General features: G+C 39.5%; 1 long non-coding RNA gene across 1 annotated transcript in view; it reads right to left on the reverse strand.

Annotated features, from left to right (window-relative positions):
* Nucleotides 1-5,099: 5,099 nt before the first annotated feature.
* The window catches only part of LOC140504643 (uncharacterized), a 52,444-nt gene continuing 37,417 nt past the window's right edge, over nt 5,100-20,126 (reverse strand). Inside the window, exons 2-4 of the long non-coding RNA XR_011967178.1 lie at nt 10,112-10,277; nt 6,935-7,020; nt 5,100-5,284 (exon numbers count right to left, since the gene is read on the reverse strand). This is a non-coding gene — a long non-coding RNA (uncharacterized lncRNA). The remainder of the gene's footprint in view (nt 5,285-6,934; nt 7,021-10,111; nt 10,278-20,126) is intronic.

Raw genomic sequence — 20,126 nt, forward strand, 5'->3', positions numbered from 1 at the left:
AACTTTGATAAACTTGGCTCTTCTCAGCAATGCAAGATTCTAAGACAACTGCAAAAGGCTCATGATGGAAAAAGCTATTCGCATCCAGAGAAAGAATCAGAGTCTGAATGTGGATCGAAGCCGACTATTTGTTCTCTCTCTTTTTTTGTTTTGTTTCTTCTTTCTCCTGGCTCATTCCCTTGGTTATAATTCTTCTTTACAATATGGCTAATGTGGAAATATGTTTAATATGTATGTAGAGCCTATATCAGATTGCACACTGTCTTGTGAAGCAGTGGGGTGGGAGGAGGAGAAAATTTAAAACTCAAAAGCTTGTGGAACTGAATGTTGTAAACTAAAAGATAAATAAATTTAAAAAAACATTCTGTCTCCCACTTTCATGCATTCTTACAAGCCATCCTTCTTTCCTGGAATGCATATATATGCCACGTATTTATGTATATAGGTGGTACAGTGGGTAGAGAATTGGGCCAGGAATCTGGAAGACTCATCTTCATGAGTTCAAATCCAGCCTCAGACACTTATGAGCTGTGTGACCCTGGCTAAGTCTCTTAACCCTATTGGCCTCAGCTCTTCATCTATAAAATGAGCTAGAGAAGGAAATGGCAAACCACTCCAGTATCTCTGCCAAGAAAAATGGGGTCATGAAGAGTTAGACAGAACTGAAATGACAATAACAACAAGAAGGATAGGTTAAAATCCTTGCTCTCCCACTTCCTACCTATTTGATCTTAAATCACTTAATGTCTCCAGGTCTCAGCTTACTCATGTGTAAAATGTAGGAGCTGAACCAAATAGTTTTGGATGTGTCTTCCAACGCTGAGAATCCATGCGAATTTTGTCAACAGAAAAAAAAAACTTTTAAGGAATATGGAAAAACATCTGAAGTGGGAGCTTCTTAAATGAGGATTTTTCCTGAATTGGTCCAAAAACAGTACATATAATTGTGGTGATTTGAGAGGATGCCATGAACCTGTCATGCCATGAGTCTGCCAATAATAATATCTCCACTGCCATGGTACCTAACATGTTCATGATTAGTCATTTCCTTAGTTTAAAACATTGTCTCCAGCAGGTGCCTATCAAAATACTCAATATTTGAAAGAAAATAACACATTAGCAACTATTAATATAGAATAGTTTATCAGATTAGTTAGCTGTTAGCTAGAAGAGAGCAGAAACAGAATGAAGGAGATACAAAATAGGTAAGTCTTAACATAGTAGTAATAGTTATTATGAGTAAAAATGGTGTTATGGGGGACTCTTGTCAGAACCACCTCTTACACATCTTTGTATCCCCCACAGTCCTTTCCTTGGACCACTCCATGGAATTGACCTTAGTTTTCCTTGTATTATAGCTGTTTACGTGTACATATCTTTACCCTGTTACACTATAACTTCCTTGGAAATAAGACTTTGGTCTTATTTATATTTTTATTTCTAGCACCAAGTACAGGGTGCTAGTACAGGCACACATAATAGATGCCTTAGAGATGTCTCTTGACTGGAAAAGCAAGACCCAGAAGCAAACAAATATAGTTGCCCAGTGTTTGAAAATCCTAAGAATGCAAACTGCTAGATTAGATTCCCTATTAAAACAAGAACTGTGGAGAAAACAGGAAAACAGTTTAGCAGAAAATAGATGTAAACTGGAATATTACATACACACGCAGAGAGGTGGATAGATAGATAAATAGACAGATAGGCAGATAGACAGATGGACCAGTAAAGATGTGTGTATGTATATACGTGTGCTGTTATCTTTCTTTTGTTTGGAAAAGGATCGATGACATCAGGGGTAATGTCTTACAACTTGTACACTATTTGGGTTTAAGCAAGACAGAGTTGAACAAAATCGTCAGCCTCCCTCTTCCAGTCACTTAAGTCCAGTGGAAAGACAAAAGTCAATACTACTGGCAATGGCCCAGGATGCAGTGGATGACCTTGGCATCTTCCATGTCTGACCAGGCTCTAAGTGCTCCACAGTGCCTGCTTTAGCTGCCTTCACAGCCGTTGGAACAAGTTGTTCTCATCCACCCATTCTATCAAGGAAAATCTGCACATGCTTGGGGGGAGACATCTGCCTACCTCACCAAGGATTTTGAAGCCTGTCAGTTACTCTCAACTTGGCTTAGCCCATCTGCTGAGATGGTTTTGCTGGGGTGTGGCCACTTCACATGCTAGAGTTTCTTGGAGCCACAGATGAGAGCTAAATGGCAGGAGAACACCAAGGGTGGATGATTAGCCCTAAAAAGGGGTTGGCAAACCCTCACACGAGAGGTGCTAATTCTCTCTGAACACCCCATATACATATATATATATATATATATATATATATATATACACATATACACATATACACACACACACTCACACACACATACACACACATACTAAGCTGTAAATATATAAACAACCAAAACTTATAAGGAACCATAAAGAATTAGAGGACAAAGGAACATATCTTTTGCAACTCCAATTAAAGAAGAATTCATACACAAAAATGTGATAGATGTAATCACAAAAAAAAAAAGCAATTTTGGTTATATCAAATTTAAAAGACTTTACTCAAAATTAATGCTTTTGCAGTTAAATATGATTCCATCAAAAATAAAAACTGTCCTGGTATCAAATATTTCAGATTAAAGCCTGATATCCAAAATATATGTTGTCTTATGTAAGATGGAACCATAGATATGAACAAAACGTGATCAAAAGAAAAAAATAATCGACAACTCTAAGACAAAATGCTCCAGATCACCAATAATAGAAATTCAAATTAAAACAACTCTAAGGTTTTTACTGCACACTTCTCAAACTGGCAAAAATGATAAAAGACAGAAATAGTTAGCATTAGAGGGGCTATTGGAAGACAGACATATTAATATATTGTTGGTGGTGCTGTGAATTGGTCTGACCATTTCGTAAAGAATTTGCAAAGCCCTCTCCTCTGTTAAGTCCGACAGAGCATATCTTTAAATTTTTCTGTTCTTTAAAGTTATATTTATAATCTCAGCTTTCTTAGTGTGAATACTGACTAGACAAAGTTTGGTTGTTCATGGTTTTCATGTTTCACTATTTGTGAACAAAGAGCTCCAAAAGAGGAACAATGGCTGGTACAATGTTCAGAAAGAAATAGCAAGCACTCACCCTCTGTATCAACAGGACTTTGTCTCCGCTGGAGGGATTAGGGGTAGAGGTATGAAGATTCAGAGCTCATATGAAAGAGAATCATTGATTTTATAAAAATATATGTATTTTTTAAAATAAACTTGCTAAAGTGGGATAAAAGCTGAATCTAGAGGTTTTGCTTAGATGAAGCAAGTCAATTTATATTGCTATCTGGAGAAGTCTAGGCTATCAGGCTTCACTACCTTCTCTATGGTGCTACTCTGTGCCTGTGGAGAAAAATACTTCTGGAAGGGTAGATCTGAGGGTGCCAACTAGATAGCAAGTCCAAGTCAGGGTAGGAAAAGGGGAGTGACTGGAAAAGACTAGTGAGGCCCACACTACAAGGGTAAGAACCGGAGGATAAGAAGATGATTCCTGCTCCTCCTTTCTATAGTAATCCACCCAGTGTATTTTTCTACATTACACAAAAAAAGACACAGATACTAGATTGTAAATGTAATAGAATATTATTGAGAAGAGAAACATGGCAAGATATATATGATTTATTACAGAGCAAAGGAAGAACCAAGAGACTATATATTCATAGGTTAATGTAAATTAAAGTAATTCTAAAAAGTAGCTGATCTCATGTTAAATTCAATGGCCAGTCTTAGTCTAGGAGAATACACAATGAAAGGCCTCATTTCTAAAATATATAGAGAGAAGTGAGTCAAATGCACAAGAATACAAGTCATTCCCCAATTGATAAATGGTCAAAGGATGTGAACAGGCAGTTTCCAGAGGAAGAAATTAAAGCTATCTATAATCATATGAAAAAATGCTCTAAATCACTATTGATTAGAAAGATGGAAATCAAAACAACTCTGAGGTACCACATCACACCTATCAGACTGGCTAACATGACAAAACAAGAAGATGATAAATGTTGGAGAAGATGTGGGAGAGTTGAAACACTAATTCGTTGTTGGTGGAGCTGTGAGCTGATCCAACCATTCTGGAGAGCAATTTGGAACTATGCCCAAAGGGCTACAAAAATGTGCATACCCTTTTACCCAGAAATATCACTTCTAAGACTGTATGCCAAAGAGAACATAAAAATGGGAAAAGGTCCCACGTGTACAAAAATATTTATAGCAGCTCTCTTTGTGGTGGCCAAGAACTGGAAATCCCCATCAACTGGGGAATGACTGAACAAGTTGTGGTATATGAATGTAATGGAATACTACTGTGCTATAAGAAATGATGAACAGGAATACTTCAGAGAGGCCTGGGAGGACCTATATGAACTAATGCTCTGGGAAAGGAGCAGAACCAGGAGAACTTTGTACACAGCAACAACCACAGTGTTCGAGGACTGTTTCTGGTAGACTTAGCCCTTCACAGCAATGCAAATACCTAAAAAAATTCCCAATGGACTCTTGAGGCAAAATGCCTTCCATATCCAGAGAAAGAACTATGGAATTGGATCACAAAATGAAGCAGACCATTTTTTTGTGTGTTTTGTTTTGTTTCATGGTTTCTCCCATTCATTTTAATTCTTCTGTGCAACATGACTAAGGTGAAAATGTATTTAATAAGAATATATGTGTAGAACCTATATAAGATTGCACACTATCTCAGGGAGGTGGGGGTGGGGAAGAAAGGGAAAAGGTGGGGGAGGAAGGGGGAAGAAGTCTAAGATTTGAATGTGATTGTAAGAATCTGAAAACAAATAAATTACTTAATAAAAAAAAATAAAAAAACTACACAATGAAACAGTTTCTATCCTCTCAATGAGGAAGGGGGTACATTGGGAACAGAATATTAGGGGCAGGTAGATGACTCAGTGGATAAACCACTGGGCCTGGAGTTAGGAAGACCTGAGTTCACTATTGTGTACATTGTCAGATATGGTTGCATTGGTTCATTTTGTATAACTCTTTCTCTATTATGAGGGAGGTTTCAACAGGGGCAGAGTGGTTGAGAAATAACTGATATAAAAACAAAAGCCTTTTTAATAAAACAAAAAAAGAAACAAAACTTTTAACAAGTAACATTTTTTAAAATGTCTATTGAATTCAATTTTATGGCTGATTTTGTGCTTCTTCCATTAGATGACTGTCAACTTGAGTGTCCTTGTCATTTCTTTGGCCTCTCCCAAGAGTACTGGACTCTGTTGGAAATTGACATGTTAAATAAATATTTTCCTCAATTCTTTGAGTACCTTGTTGACAGTCTTTCCTCTTCAACTCCTACCTTCACACTAGCCAACTTCAAAATACATATAAGCTCTTCCTCACTTATAACTCTATACTGTCTTATTCTTTTGTGTCTCTTACCCCCTTATCGTATCACTGATTGTGTCCTGCCAAGTCTCAGCCTTAGATCACTACTATTATCCATTCCTTTTTCTCCTACACATGTGCTATTGAACAAAGGTGGAGAAAATCATGCAATTGTCCTCACTGTGTCCACTACAAGTTTATGTGACGTAATCTCAACAGGACCTTCCAAGCTGCTAGGCATTGCTAATTAACTCATTATTCCACTCATTGCAGTGGCTCTTCCACACCTTTTAATTTTTCCTCAAACCTTTGGTGGCTCCCCCTCCTCCCACCTTCCTGGCTGAGAAATTTTCCTCATACATCAATAATTCTCACCACCCCTCATCTTATAACATTCAGATGCTCTCTGCCACCATCTGCTCCTTCTCCCTTGTTTCATGGGAAGAGGTGACCCTTCTCCTTACCAAGGCAAACCCCTCTACAAGTGATACTGTTGTACAATGATATCATTTCATCCCATCTTCTCCAGACAATTGTCCCATCTGTTATCCCCACTTTTTCAGTTATCTTCAACCTCTCCTTGTCTGCTGGCTGCTTTCTTACTGTCTGTAAATATGCCCATGTCTCCCCCATGCTGAAAAAACCAACACTTGATTCTTCCATCTCTGATAACTATCAGTCTTTATCTCTCCTCCCTTTTGTACCTACACTTCTTGAGTAGACCGTCTACTGAGCAACCATGGCTCACTTAGCTCTTCTCATCTATACAATGACCCAAGACAGTTCCAAAAGACTCATCATGGAAAATTCTATCCATATCCACATGGAGTCTGAATGTAGATCAAAGCACACTATTTTCACTTAATTGTTTTTTTGTGTTTTTTTCCCCTTCTGTCTCACTTCTTTTTTCATAACGTGACTATATGGAGAAATGCCAGGAGCAGAACGGAGGTCTGTACACAACGTTTGTGGTTTTGACCAAGGCCTTTGACACTGTTAGTCATGAGGGCTTATGGAAAATTATGTCAAAATTTGGTTGCCCGGAGAAGTCCATCAATATTGTATGTCAATTTCATGATGGCATGTTTACCTGGGTTCTGGATAATGGACAATGCTTTTGTGTCTTCCCAGCAACCAATGGAGTGAAACAGAGCTGTATACTTGCTCCCATGCTTTTTAGCATGATGTTTTCAGCCATGCTGACAAATGCTTTCAATGAGGATGAACACAGCATCAAGGTCAACTACCATATTGATGGTAAGTTCTTCAATTTGAAAAGGCTACCAGCCAAGACCAAAGTGGAGGGAGTGTTTGTGCATGATTTTCTGTTTGCAGATGCTTGTGCACTCAATGCAGCCTCTGAAGCTGAGATGCAACAGAGTATGGATCAGTTCTCTGCTGCCTGTGCTCATTTTGGCCTAATAATTAACACCAAGAAAACACAGGTGCTCCATCAGCCACCACCACACCATCCATACATGGAACCATCAGGTACAACAAATGGAGAAGTTTTGAATGCTGTGAATAAGTTCACTTACCTTGGTAGGGTACTTTCCAGGGATGTACACATTGACAATGAGGTTGATGCACACATTGCCAGAGCTAGCTCAGTGTTTGGGAGGCTCTGAAGAAAAGTTTGGGAGAGAAGAGGTATTAGACTGACTACCAAACTGAAGGTCTACAGAGCCATTGTGCTGACCTCATTGTTATATGCTTGTGAAACATGGATAGTCTACCAGCACCATGCCAGGAAACTGAATTGCTTCCATTTGAACGGTCTTAGGAAGATTCTGAGGATCACCTGGCAGGATAAAGTACCAGACACTGAAGTCCTTGCTCAAGCTGAACTGCCAAGTATTCAAACTATGCTTCAGAGAGTGCAACTCCGATGGGCTGACCATGTTGTTTGAATGCAAAATGTATGCTTGCCAAAAAGACTTATGCAGAACTCACATGGAGCAGGCAATTACATGGTGGACAGAAGAAGTGATACAAGGACACTCTCAAGATCTCGCTCAAGAACTTTGGATTTGACTATGCAACATGGGAGACACTGGCACAGGACTGCTCAGCATGGCATGCCCACATAAGAAAAGGTGCTGTGCTCTTTGAGCAAAGCAGAATTGAGACAGCACAAAGTAAATGCAGGATGCACAAATTTGGGATATCCACCCCAAATATTCACACAGACTATCAGTGCCCAGCCTGTGGTAGAGCATTCCGAACTCATATTGGTCTGATCAGCTACAGTCAGACACACTGAAGTTTCACTTTACAATGGTGGTGTCATTTTGGTCCTCTTCAAAGACGAAGGACAACAACCATAACCATAACCACAACCATATGGAAATATGTTTTATATGATTACACATATAAAGCCAATATCAAATTGTTAGTGAAGGGGGAGGGAAAGAAGAGGGAGAAAATCTGTAACTCAAAATTTACCAAAAAAATGAATGTAAAGAACCAATTTTTAAAAATAAATAAACAATAAATTGAGTGGGAAAAAGAGATCATCCTTTCCTCTCACTCTCTTCTTAACTGTCCACAGTTGGGCTTCCAAACTCAAGTGAACATGTTCTTCACAAAGTTACCTATGATCTCTTAATTGCCAAATCCAGTGGCTTTTTCTCAATCTTTACCTTTAATCTTTCTACTGCCTTTAACGTTATCAATCACCCTCTTCTCCTTAATACTTTTGTCCCTCTAGATTTTCTGGACATTACTGTTTCCTGGTTTATCTTCCTATCCATCAGACCAGTCCTCAATGTTTTTTGCTGGATCTTCATGTTAAGTCATGCCTACTAACTGGAGGAGCTGATGTACAGGAGTGTGTATAAGAGTGTTCAGGGAGGATTAGCACCTCTGGTATGAGGGTTTGCCAAGCCCATTTCAGGGCTACTCATTCACCTTTGGTATCCTCCTGCCATTTAGCTCTCATCTGTGGCTCCAAGAAACTCTAGCATGTGAAATAGCCACACCCCAGCAAAATCATCTCAACAGATGGGCTAAATCAGGTTGAGGGTAACTGATAGGCCTCAAAATCCTTGGTGAGGTAGGGAGATGTCTACCCCAAGCATGTGAAGACTTTCCTTGATAGAATGGGTAGATGAGAACAATTTGTTCCAAGGGCCATGAAGGCAGCTGAAGCAGGCACTGTGGAGCACTTAGAGCCTGGTCAGACATGGAAGATGCCAAGGTCATCCACTGCATCCTGGGCCATCGCTAGTAGTCTTGACTTTTGTCTTGCCACTGGACTTAAGTGACTCTGGAAGAGAAACTGAGGCTGATGATTTTGTTCAACTCTTAAATCCAAATTATGTGCAAGTTATCACCTCCCGATGTCATTGGTCCTTTTCAAAACAAAGGACAAACAACAACTGACTCTGGGTATCCCACAGGACTCTCTGTCTTGGGTCTTCTTCTCCATACTATTTCATTTGGTGAGCTTATCTCCTATGGATTCAGTTATCATCTCGATGCTGATGATTCTCACATCTGTTTGTCTTGCTCTAACCTCTCTGTTGACCTCCAGTCTTACATCTCCAAGTGCTTATTAGACATCTAGTACTGGATGTCCTACAGAAATCTTAAACTCAACATGTCCAAAACTGAACTCCTTATGTTTCTTCCAAACTCTCCTCCCTTCCTTAATTCTTTATTACTGCCAAGGACTGCACCATCCTCCTAGTCCCTCAGACTCAAAGCCTAGACATTATTGATTACCCATTCCATATCCAATTTGTTGATTTTACTCTTGCAACATCTCTTGAATATAGTCCATGCACTCTTTGATCCAGTGAAACAGACCTCCATCCTACTGGCTTCCTTAGCGTCTTTCAAGTTTTATCTAAAATCCCACCTTCTAAAAAGAATCCTTCAACAGGACATCTTTCCCAATTTCTCCTAATCTCTTAACTTTCCCACTGTGGATTATTTCCTATTTATCCTGTATATAATTTGTTTGTACAAAGTTGTTTGCTTGGTGTCTCCCTCATTTAGGTTCATTCACTTTCTTTTGCCTTTCCTTGTATCTCCTTGTGCCTAGCATAGTACTTGCTACATAGTGGGCATTTAATAAATGCTTGTTGACTGACTGACTGACTGACTTCTTACTAACACTATGAGGTAAACCTTGCATAACTCACTCTGCTGCATTCGAATTATTCCAATTCTGTCCATGGACAGAATAAAAAAAGGTAAGGTTTTTTGAAGATCCCTCCCTCACTGCAATATTTTTCTTCCAGATGCACTGTGTGCTGTTTCTTTCTAGTCTGAGTCATCCCAAAGGCAGCCTACATTGCTTGCCTTAGGAATAGCATAAACTCAGTGGAACAGACTTTTGACTTCTCTAATATAGTAATAACAACAATAATAAACTAGAATGCTCTTTTTTTTCCTTCCAGGAACTAAAAGATTCATACATTTTTTTTTAACTTTGAGGAACAAATGTTTGATATGCCACAGATTTGAATTAATCTTGTTCTCCCTTACTGTAAAAACCTGGATTTGGTTATTTTGGTAAAAATAATGGTGTCATTATTTTGGTGAAGCATTCCTTTCATTTTCATGCTTTGAATTTCTGTGAATTCTATTATGAAAGGAGTGAGGAAAAAAACCCAGAAAACACCTCCCTGAAAGAAGAGAGAACAACCACTTCTAACACACACACACACACACACATGCACCAAAAAAAAAAAATAATAAAGCCCCACCTGAACTAAACAAAGGAAAATATGAAGCCAGCTTCGATGATTCAAAACTTCTGGCCATTCAGCCCTGAACATGCAGAACTGTTCCTGGCTCCTGGCAAGCTGCTAATCTTTGGTGGAAATTCACTGAGCATGAGCAGGAATAGGAATTGGAACATGAAGGTGGATTCTAGAAAACATGGGAGGGAAAGGAAACAGAGAGGTTGGAAAGGGGGAGTAAATTTGAGAAGCAATAGAAGCATTGTTTGCAGAAACAAGTTTGAAATCAGGATTTCCTGAGGGCAAGAAGAGACTCAAGTCAGGGGACAGTCTGAGAACAAGTTTATCCTTTATTGCCAGGCCTTTCAGAGGGAAATGGAAATGAAGTACTACCTCATTATAACATTGGTGTTAACTGCTCAGCAAGAATAGATTAATGGTTAGAGAGGCAGATTGGCCTAGTGACTGAATGGCTAGATGTAGCATCCAGAGGACCTGGGTTCAGACCTCACCTCTGTCACTTGTGCTCTATAGTAACTATATGTAAGTCTATTTTTTGGAGAACTCACATGGGGCAGGTGATCACATAGTGGCCAGAAAAGCAATACAGGGACACTCTCAAGGTCTCTCTCAAGAACTTTGGATTTGACTGTGCCACATGGGAAGCACTGGCACAGGACCACTTAGCATGGCATGCCCACATCAGACAGGGTGCTATGCTCTATGAGCAAAGCAGAATTGAAAAAGCACAAACGAAACATAGGATGCACAAATTTGGAGTATCCACCCCAAATATTCATATGGATTATCTGTGCCCAACCTGTAGTAGAGCATTCCGAGCTCGTATTGGTCTGATGAGCCACAGTCGGACACACTGAAGCTTCACTTTATCATGGTAATGTCATTTTGGTCCTCTTTGAAAAAGGACTACAATCAACTTAAGTCCCTTCTTTTTCTCTGAACTTCTGTCAACTCTTTGATACTCTAAGTTATATATAGTTATAAGCAAAACACCTTGGTACAGACTTTTGCCTGTGAGAGAGCAGGGGAATACTGTAGGGGTGGGGAACCTGTAGCCTCAAGGCCACATGTGGCCTTCTAGGTTCTTGGGTGCAGCCTTTTGACTGAGTTCAAGTTTTACAGAACAAATCATTTTATTAAAGGTATTTGTACTGTGAAGTTTGAATTCAGTCAAAGAACTGTACTTGAGGACCTAGAGGGTCACATATGGCCTTGAGGCAGCAGGTTCTCTACCCCTGGCCTAGAATATAACATAATTTATCATACTTCCTCCCACTATTAGAAAGAAAACATAGCTTTTTCTTAAATCATTTTGAATTTATAAGGGAACAGGATTTAGTCTATAAGTTGGTGGATTGTATGGAAAGAAACCTAGGCTGGAAGTGAAGAGACCTGAGTTCTAGTCCCAGCTCTGCCACAAACTTTCTCTGTAACACTGGGCAAGTTCAGTAACTTCTTTAGCTTGTTTTCCTTATCTACAAAATGAGACTATTAGCCTAAATGATCTCTAAGTTCCCTTCAGTCTTCAGTATTTGATGAGTCTAAGTAATAAAATTAGTCATTCAAGAATGACTAATCAAGAAAAAGGACAAGGGAAAAGCCCGCCCCCAGAGTTATTTAGAACCTGGAAGTAAGACATGTTTCATTATTACTTTTCAAGTATTAACCCTTGCCTCTATCCTATCTATTCCTACTTCTTCCCTTTTTGCAATAGACTATTTCGGCCTCTCAGCCTACCTAAATCTAAAGGTACATTTGACCAATGCCAACAGGTAATGATTGATTAAGAGCACAACTGTTGTAAGCAACTCACAGCATAGCCATACCCTGCATAATGTTACCCCTACCAAGTTGTTTTGCTATAACATTTGCAATAATGTAGAGGATAGTGACATTAGGAAGACCTGAGTAGAAAGAGCAAATCCTATCCTTACAGGTTGTATGATCATGAGCAAGTTACTTAAACATGCCTCAGTTTCCTCATCTGTAAAATGAAGATAGTAATACCTGTATTACCTACCTCACAGAGTTACTGTGAAGATCAAACGAGAAAATGTACCAAAGTAATTTTAAATCTTACAGCATTATGTAAAGGTTGGCCAATTTGTAGAGACTAGACCAGTCCAATTCCATCCAGTGCTAATTACTCTCATGGCTTCTACCTTACCTCTTATTTCCAGCCCTTTCCCTCTAATACACACCTGCAGCCATTCACTGGGCACCCCTATCTTTTTCAACCCTCAAGTGATCCCCAACCCAGGCCTTCCTTGATCCTATGGCAGTGTTTCCCCCATCCCTCTTGCCCAAAACATATTCCTATAAATAACAATCCTTATGGCACTAACTGCCTTCTATAATTTAGTTTTATTATAATATAGTGTTTGGAGAAAGGGGAACTACCAATTAATTCTGTAAGGGTATGGGTCAATTAGCATTACGAGGTGGTGAAAAGGGGACAACAGAAAGTGTCAGAGACCTACAGAGAGAAAGACTACATGAATAGTTTTTGGAAAAAAAGCTGGCATATTCCAAAGAGGCGGGGAAAGGAAGGAAATAAAAATGAAATCTAATATAGAGCACTGTAGTTGTACACCCTGGGAAGAGCAGCAGCAGCACTCCAAATTAGAAAATGCAATTGAATGGCAGCCATGCAGAAAGCTATTTGGGGGTGCTGGTGAATTAAATTCAATATGTGCTCATGGGGCAAAGAGCATGCTGAGACGTGTATCCCAGGCAAAAGCAGAAATAAGCCCTCTAGTTCCTTGGCTCATAAAGACTTTTATGTATACTTTGCTGCATACTACTTCTTCCAAGAAAAGGGAGAACTGCTAACAGGTGTGGCAAAAATAGGACAGCCAATGAAGGTGGTGGTGGGAGGGGCTAGTTTGTTCCAGAAGGAGGTCATCCAGCAGGGACAATGATGCAGGCACAGCAGAGATGCAACTAGCATGGCCTTTGTCACAGGATCCCAGTTGTGACATAGGGAAAGTGCACCAGCCATCTCAGTCCCTGAACCCTGCCTTGAAGTCCTTCAGAATCCAGGAAGCAGTTGCCCCAGCTTCCAGCTCCAGGATCCTACGATGCCCCTCTAGAAAGGCCCATCTCTCCCAGCTCCTCAAGGGGACCCTCTGCGGGGCAAGGGCGCATTTCTGGTGAACTTAATATGTAGTGAGACTGTCCTCTGTTCTCACATCCTTTTCCCTGGAAATGGATGTGACCCCAGGTACAGTCTTGGCTAGCATCAGAGACATAACCAAAATGTTGGGCTCAGGTTCAAAGAAGGAGTCAAGGGGAACTTCCCTCAGAGCAAAAGCTATCAATCTAGTCTTTCTTTCCCAAGGTTGCTGAGGAAGGGAGATCCTCAGGCCTCTTTCCCTGACAGTCCCCTTCCCCAAGCCAAGTAAATACCCTCAAACAAACAAAAGGGTGGCACCAGAGATCCCATTTGACTTAGGTGCTGGCCAGAAGAATCTAAGATTCTTAAAAACAGAGATTGTGCCTTACCGATCTTTTCTGTGTTGCACTGTGCCAAGCATAGAGATTCTTGCACATAGAAGGTATTTATAGTTGCTGTTTAGTCATTTAAGTCATGTCTGACTCTTCATGAACCATTCCGGGTTTTCTTGGCAAAGATACTGAAGTGGTTTGCCATTTCCTTCTCCGGCTCATTTTACAGATGAGAAAACTGAGGCAAACAGTGTTAAGTGACTTGCCCAGGGTCACGTAGCTAATAAATATCTGAGGTTGGATTTGAACTCAGGTCTTCCTGACTCCAGGCCTGACACTGTGCCACCTACTTGCCCTAGTGGGTATTTAACAAATGTATGTTGAATTTAGCTGGATTACAGAGCAGTAAACTGATAAACTTTAATGTTTATGTTCTGAAGCTTTATCAACATAGAATCTGATAAAACATGGTCTGGAACCCATCCCAGAAGTTAAGTTAATGCAAATATCATATGGAAATTCATTAAAATATAACATCAGTGACACTCAAAAATTCAGCAAACTTGAGATTTGGAAGACACCATTGAGATCAACAATAACTAAAGTCCAAATCTCCCCATTTCATAGATAAGGAGACTGAGGCTAAGAGAGTAAAAATGTACTACCTCAAATCATGGCAGAGTTGGGACTAAACTTATAATATGTCACTCACCCAGCACGCATCCCAAAGACCATATTCAGTTGATCAAGCTACAAGTTTTGATTGGTCTAATGGTTGGTACTCAGCAGAGCCACCTAGAATAGTATCTTTCACATCATTCAATAAATATATGTTGAATAAATGAAGAAAATGTCTCACATAGTGCTCTGGATAATATGGAAGAAGTATAAGAAATGGTATCTGTTTGCAAGTACATACTTGGAGAGTCAAACTTAGTCCATGTGAAACAACAGTACAAGACAAAATATAATTAAATGCTAAACTGGGCTCCAAAGAAAGAAGCAGAGTATAGTGTAAAGAGAAAGAATGTTTGATTTGGAGTGAAGAATACCTGTCTTTAAAGCTTGTCTCCAACATTTTCAAGTTGAGTGATCCTGAGTAAAATCATTTATTTCTGCTCTTCTAATCTGTAAAATGAGGGTAATAATAGCACCTATCTTAGTGGGATGTCATTATAATCCCATGGGATAAGGGTGTGCCCAAGACGCACGGGCTGATTATGATAGCTTGGGAAATGCTAAGTGTGTTAACTGAACTAGGGAACGGATGGAGGAGACAATTCCCACTAATTCCACATACTTGAGAAAATAGGGTTTGAAAATAGGCTGAGGGTTTGAAAACTGGAAAACCCCAAACCACAGGGTTGTTGGGAAAATAATCACTATTTTGTTTGTAGTTTAGCCTTTGGACATTAAAATTAGGAAATCTATGTGAACTAGAGTGGGGTTGCCCATAGAGTCCCCAATCTTAGTGACCAGGAAATTTAGTCTAAAGGAAAGTTTAAACTTGAGGTGATTGACTAGCTGGGGAAACCCATTCTTGATTCTAAAGAACTTGGTTTCTGGGACTGAGAATCTCCCACTAGGGAAATGGGGATCTCCTAGCCAAGACTAAGAGGGAATAAGGGAAAATCTGAAGAGAAGCTATTTTTTTTCTAAAAAGAATTGTAACAAGAAAAAACTTACAGGCTTTAAGCTAAGAGTTTAACATACTATGCTCCCTTTGGAAACATATGCAGAAACAGATATACAGCCAGAAGCTGGAAGCGGCAAGGAGCACCCATTTGAAATAGCCATCTGAAGCATCAGAGGAGGTCATAAGAGCAGTGGGGTCTAGGCCTGGTAGGACCAGGTCAGTATCAGCAGCTGCCCTTCCTTGTGTCTGCCCTGACCATATGAATATCCTACATGTGTGCCTCTTAACATGTACAATTTAGTCACAGATATATCTTGCATGTGCACTTTTTACACGTTTTCTATGTAGTAGTTCCAAGTTATTTGGACCAAATGGGCACACAAAGGCTAATGTTATTGGCTACTGATGTTTCTGCCAGAAGCTATATGTATTTGTGAAACAGTATACCCCTGGTTTACAGAGAAAATACTTTGTTGCTACTTAGCTTACTGTTTTCTTACATTTCATTAACTATCTTTACCTTGAACTAATTGTGCTCTCAGACCATCAAAAGTAAACACACTGATGGGGACTTCAGACCCACAGAGAACCAGGTGTAGCCATTCTCTTTGGATCCCTGCAGTGTTAGCTGGGAAGAAATATCTTCAGGTACTATACAAAAGCACTGTACAATCAAGACACGTAGGAGGCACAGTAAAAAGAACTGAATTCAAACCTGGTCTTAGTCATTTACTTGCTGAGTAGTCCAGGGTAAGATATTTAACCGCTGTCTCCCTCATTTTCCTCATCTGTAAAATGAGAATACTAATAGCATCCACTCTCCCACGGTTGTTGTGAGAATAAAGTGAGATAATGTTTGTAAAGCATTTTGGAAACCTTAAAAAAAACCCCAATATAATTGAGTTATCATTCCAGAAGCCTTTAAATTCCACAGGAGTTCAGAGGAGAGAAGGGATAATGAGAACTGACTGGATTAGTCAAGGAGAGTTTTACAGAGAAGTAGCCTGCTGTAGTGGAAATATCACACTGTCTTTGGGAATCAAAGGTTCTGGGTTTGAATTCTAGCTCTGCTGCTGCTGTTGTTTGACCTAGAACAATCATTTCACCTTTCTGGGCCTCAGTTTCCTCATCTTTAAACATAAGGTGATTGCAGTAAATGGTCTCCAAGTTTCCTTCTAGCTTTCTGTCTTATGGTGCTAAGGAACATGTGATTTAAGCTACAAAGTACATAGGCGGTTCTATGCTGTTCCTTGAAGGTAACAGGGTCCAAAGCTTCAGAGCAAAAGAATGGATCAATTAGCACAATTATTTAATTTAAAAAAAAGGTTTTCCAGGCATCAGAAGAGGATGACAATCCATTCTGTACTCTTTTCTGTCTAAGCTGTGGCCCAGATCTAATGAAGGCTAAGGAAAGGTGGGAGCAGAGGTGGTTGATGGTACAGTCTGGATGGGAGGGTGGGTGGTTGGGATAATAATAAAACAGCACATGCTAGTAGCTGGCATACAGACAGTGTGCCAGAGACAACTAGTTCTTCTGTTCAGGATATCAAAGTGGGACCACCCTAGGAGAAATGTTTGTAAGTTGCTGAGAGGAGAGTGTTAACCACACAATATTCAGGCACCATGTGCTAGGTTATCTGGACCAAACAGGCACACAGAGGCTGATGTTAGGATATTCCTCATGCTCCTGCCACATCATCATCATCAAAATTCCAGAAATACAAATGGAAGTGTGCAGGGGTAAACTGATATTGGATATACAAACGAACCCAAAACATTATAGCAGTAACAGCCAGGAAAGTAGTCAGTGGAGGATCTTATTTAAAATGAAATCAAAGAAATAAATGAATAAGCCAAAACCAAAATAATAAAATCCACCCGCATAATCTTGGGGTTTGCTTTCTAAAGTGAGAGATGGTGAGCCTTCCTTGACCTTAGTCCTGTCAGACGGACTCTCAGTAAGTCCCCTGGGAACTTCTTTTAAGTAGGTCCTTCCTGTCAGGACTCAAGACTACCAGTAAGTTTGATCATCTCTGTGGCCAAGAAGGTCCAATGAGATCTGCAAGCAAGAAGAACAGGAGCAAACAACTTCAGAAAAACAATATGTCCCATAAACAAAGCTGGTGGAAAGCGTCCAGATACACACAATGAGGCTAATCTTCTGGGCACACATTTCCCGTCTTGGGTATTAACGTGGACATCACTTCCTCCTAGGTAGAGGTAAATTCTTACTTCAGGAACTTAGACTGTGGATCCAAGAACAATAAAGGGCTGCTAATTTCCCACTTTTAAGAATCCATAATAGGCAAAAGATATAATTACCATCTTGTTTTTCTTAAAGAAGCCACTGCTAATGGAATGATGTCATTCCATATAAGTGAGCAGGTCTAGGGCTTTCAGAATAAAACTATCAGAGCCAGATGCTTTCATATGCCATGGCATATATGGATTAAGACACTACTATTCTATGCTTCTTTTATAAGTTTATAAGTAAATGTCACTGAACACAGCACACACTGGGCAAGGAAGGGGCCAGAAAGAGTGATATCAACTTTTCTGCTTAGCATTCAAAATCCTTCAAGATCTGGCTTTATCTTCTTTTGAACTTTATTTCCTATTCTACTGTTATACCCACTGTTCCAGTAAGGACAATCTTATTATTGTCCTATGACGATACTATCCTCAGTACTGACTCTGTACCATTTAGCATGTCATCTTCTGTGCTCTCTCCTTTCTCAGTATAAATCCAACATATGCTTTGAGACCTAATTCATGTTACCTTCATGAGACAGCTTTAATTAACCCAGAAATCACCCCCATATTACTGTAGCATTTATAGTGTATTCTACACAATTTAGTGTTTAATTAGATCATGCCACATATTATTTGCTGTCATCTCTTGTGCATTACTCTTATTACCCCAAAGTTCTAGTCCCAAGTTACGTCTGTAGTAAATAGTCAATGAAAAAGTATCGATTCTTTGACATGGACAGGTTCAGGAGAAAAATTCCGTCTAGGTCAGTTTTGCCCACTTTTCACCCACATATCAAGTATCCCCATGAATCTCAGCTGGTGAAATGCCTTTTTAACAGTGAGTATGAATACATCATAAATGCTTGCTCACTGTAATTGAACAGTCATAAGAACTCTTATCAATGCAATTATCAGCCACAATTCCAAAAACAACAATGATAAATCTCCTCACCCTCGTCCTGACAATATGATGCAGAATGATACTTGTATTTGTGGTCAGTGTGTGTGGATTTGTTTTGCTTAACTATGCGTATTTATTATAAGGGTTTTGTTTTTCTTCCTTTCAACTGGGAGGAAAAATAAAGGAGAGATGAGAGCTATTGATAGGCTTAAGAAAAATAAGAAAACAGAACAGGAGGATAATAAACAGGAAACAGACAAACACCAAAGCTTTGAAAATAACGCAATAAATTTGTTGTATACTTGGAAAGAGAAGCAAGCTGTTGGTGGTACAGATTTTCAGCTACATAGTCAATCCCAGTTTTCTGTTCTGATTTGTATATGAAAATTTTCATCTTGATTGGTGTTTGTTAAGTTCATAATAAAAATAAAATTATATTTTAAAAAGAATCAAATAATAGTCTCCAGTTGTAATACTCTGGGTAAGGAAAGTAATATCACAAGATCCAGACAATAAAATATTTTAAAGCTCCTACTATTGCCTAGCACTGGACTCACCCCCGGGATCCTGCACTGTCTTGATTGGTGAATATAAAATCAGTATATCTAGCTGGCCCCATCTAAGACCCACCACGTTCTTCTCTAGCCATGTCTTTGCCATCTGTCCTACCATATGGGTACCTTGTCCTTATTTATTTTGGGAAATATAATCAAATCAATACTGCCATTGCTACTGGAAAGAGCATGTCAGCCAATTCCCACATGGTTTATTCACCATCAGTATGGCTTCTTAAACCAAAATACTCTTCTCTGGTAACCATATGTCTCTTTATTGTCTCCTACTATGAGAAAGGGAGCTCACTGAGTACAAGGATTAATTTAATATTCCTATCATCAGCACTTGGAAGATAGTATAGTACTTAATAAATCCTTTTAAAAATTCATTCATTCATTCATTTCCACAGGAATTGATTAATTCTCAGATCTCAACATCTGAGAGCTAGAAGGGACTTTGGGAATCATTTAGTCTCCCTCCTTCACTTTTTAGAGATGTAGACTGAAACTTCCAGAGGTTAAGAGAGGTATCTAGGGTCACACAGCAAGTCATTGAGAGAGCTAGGATAAAATCTCAGGTCTTCTGACTTCCAGCCCAACGCTATTCTGCAACTCCATGTGGTCTCTCTCTCAGTGCTATCTTGAAGTTAATCTTTAAAAACTGTACCATCAGTCAGGTTTCCCTTTTAGAGGCCTATCTCCCAAGAAACTTTCCAAGAGTTGAGACCAGCCACCCTGGGAACTGGGGCTGATGGTTTCCAGGAAACAATGATAAATTTTGTGAAAACAAACAGCTGACAATTGGAGTGTCTGGCAGAGAGAAGTGGGTGAAGAGCGTATGAACTTTTCCAGTCTTTTACACTGAATTAACTGTAAAATGGGACCTAGTGGACAATCCGAGTGCACTCTGAAATCTTTCTCACTTTCCTTGTTCTTTAGATGTAGATCAAGATGCAGACAACTATTGCCAGAGGACATTTTGCGTACTTTACTTTTGCTCCAAGGGCTGGCAGGATTTTTTTTTTTAAGAAAAAGAGAAAAGTAAAGAAAAGAAAAACAAGGGAGGGGAAGATAAGGAAAGGGAAAGAAAGGAAAGGAAGGGAAAGGAAGGTAAAGGAAAGGAAACAAAAAGATCTTTGAGGTCAGTCGTCTTTCAAGTGAAATTTAGAAAGAGATAATGCCTCATTTTTCCTGGTGTACAGACCTGAGAAAAATATACTTTTTAAA

This window comes from Notamacropus eugenii, chromosome 1 (genome assembly GCF_028372415.1).
Source record: "Notamacropus eugenii isolate mMacEug1 chromosome 1, mMacEug1.pri_v2, whole genome shotgun sequence".
In the NCBI taxonomy this organism is placed as follows: domain Eukaryota; kingdom Metazoa; phylum Chordata; class Mammalia; order Diprotodontia; family Macropodidae; genus Notamacropus; species Notamacropus eugenii.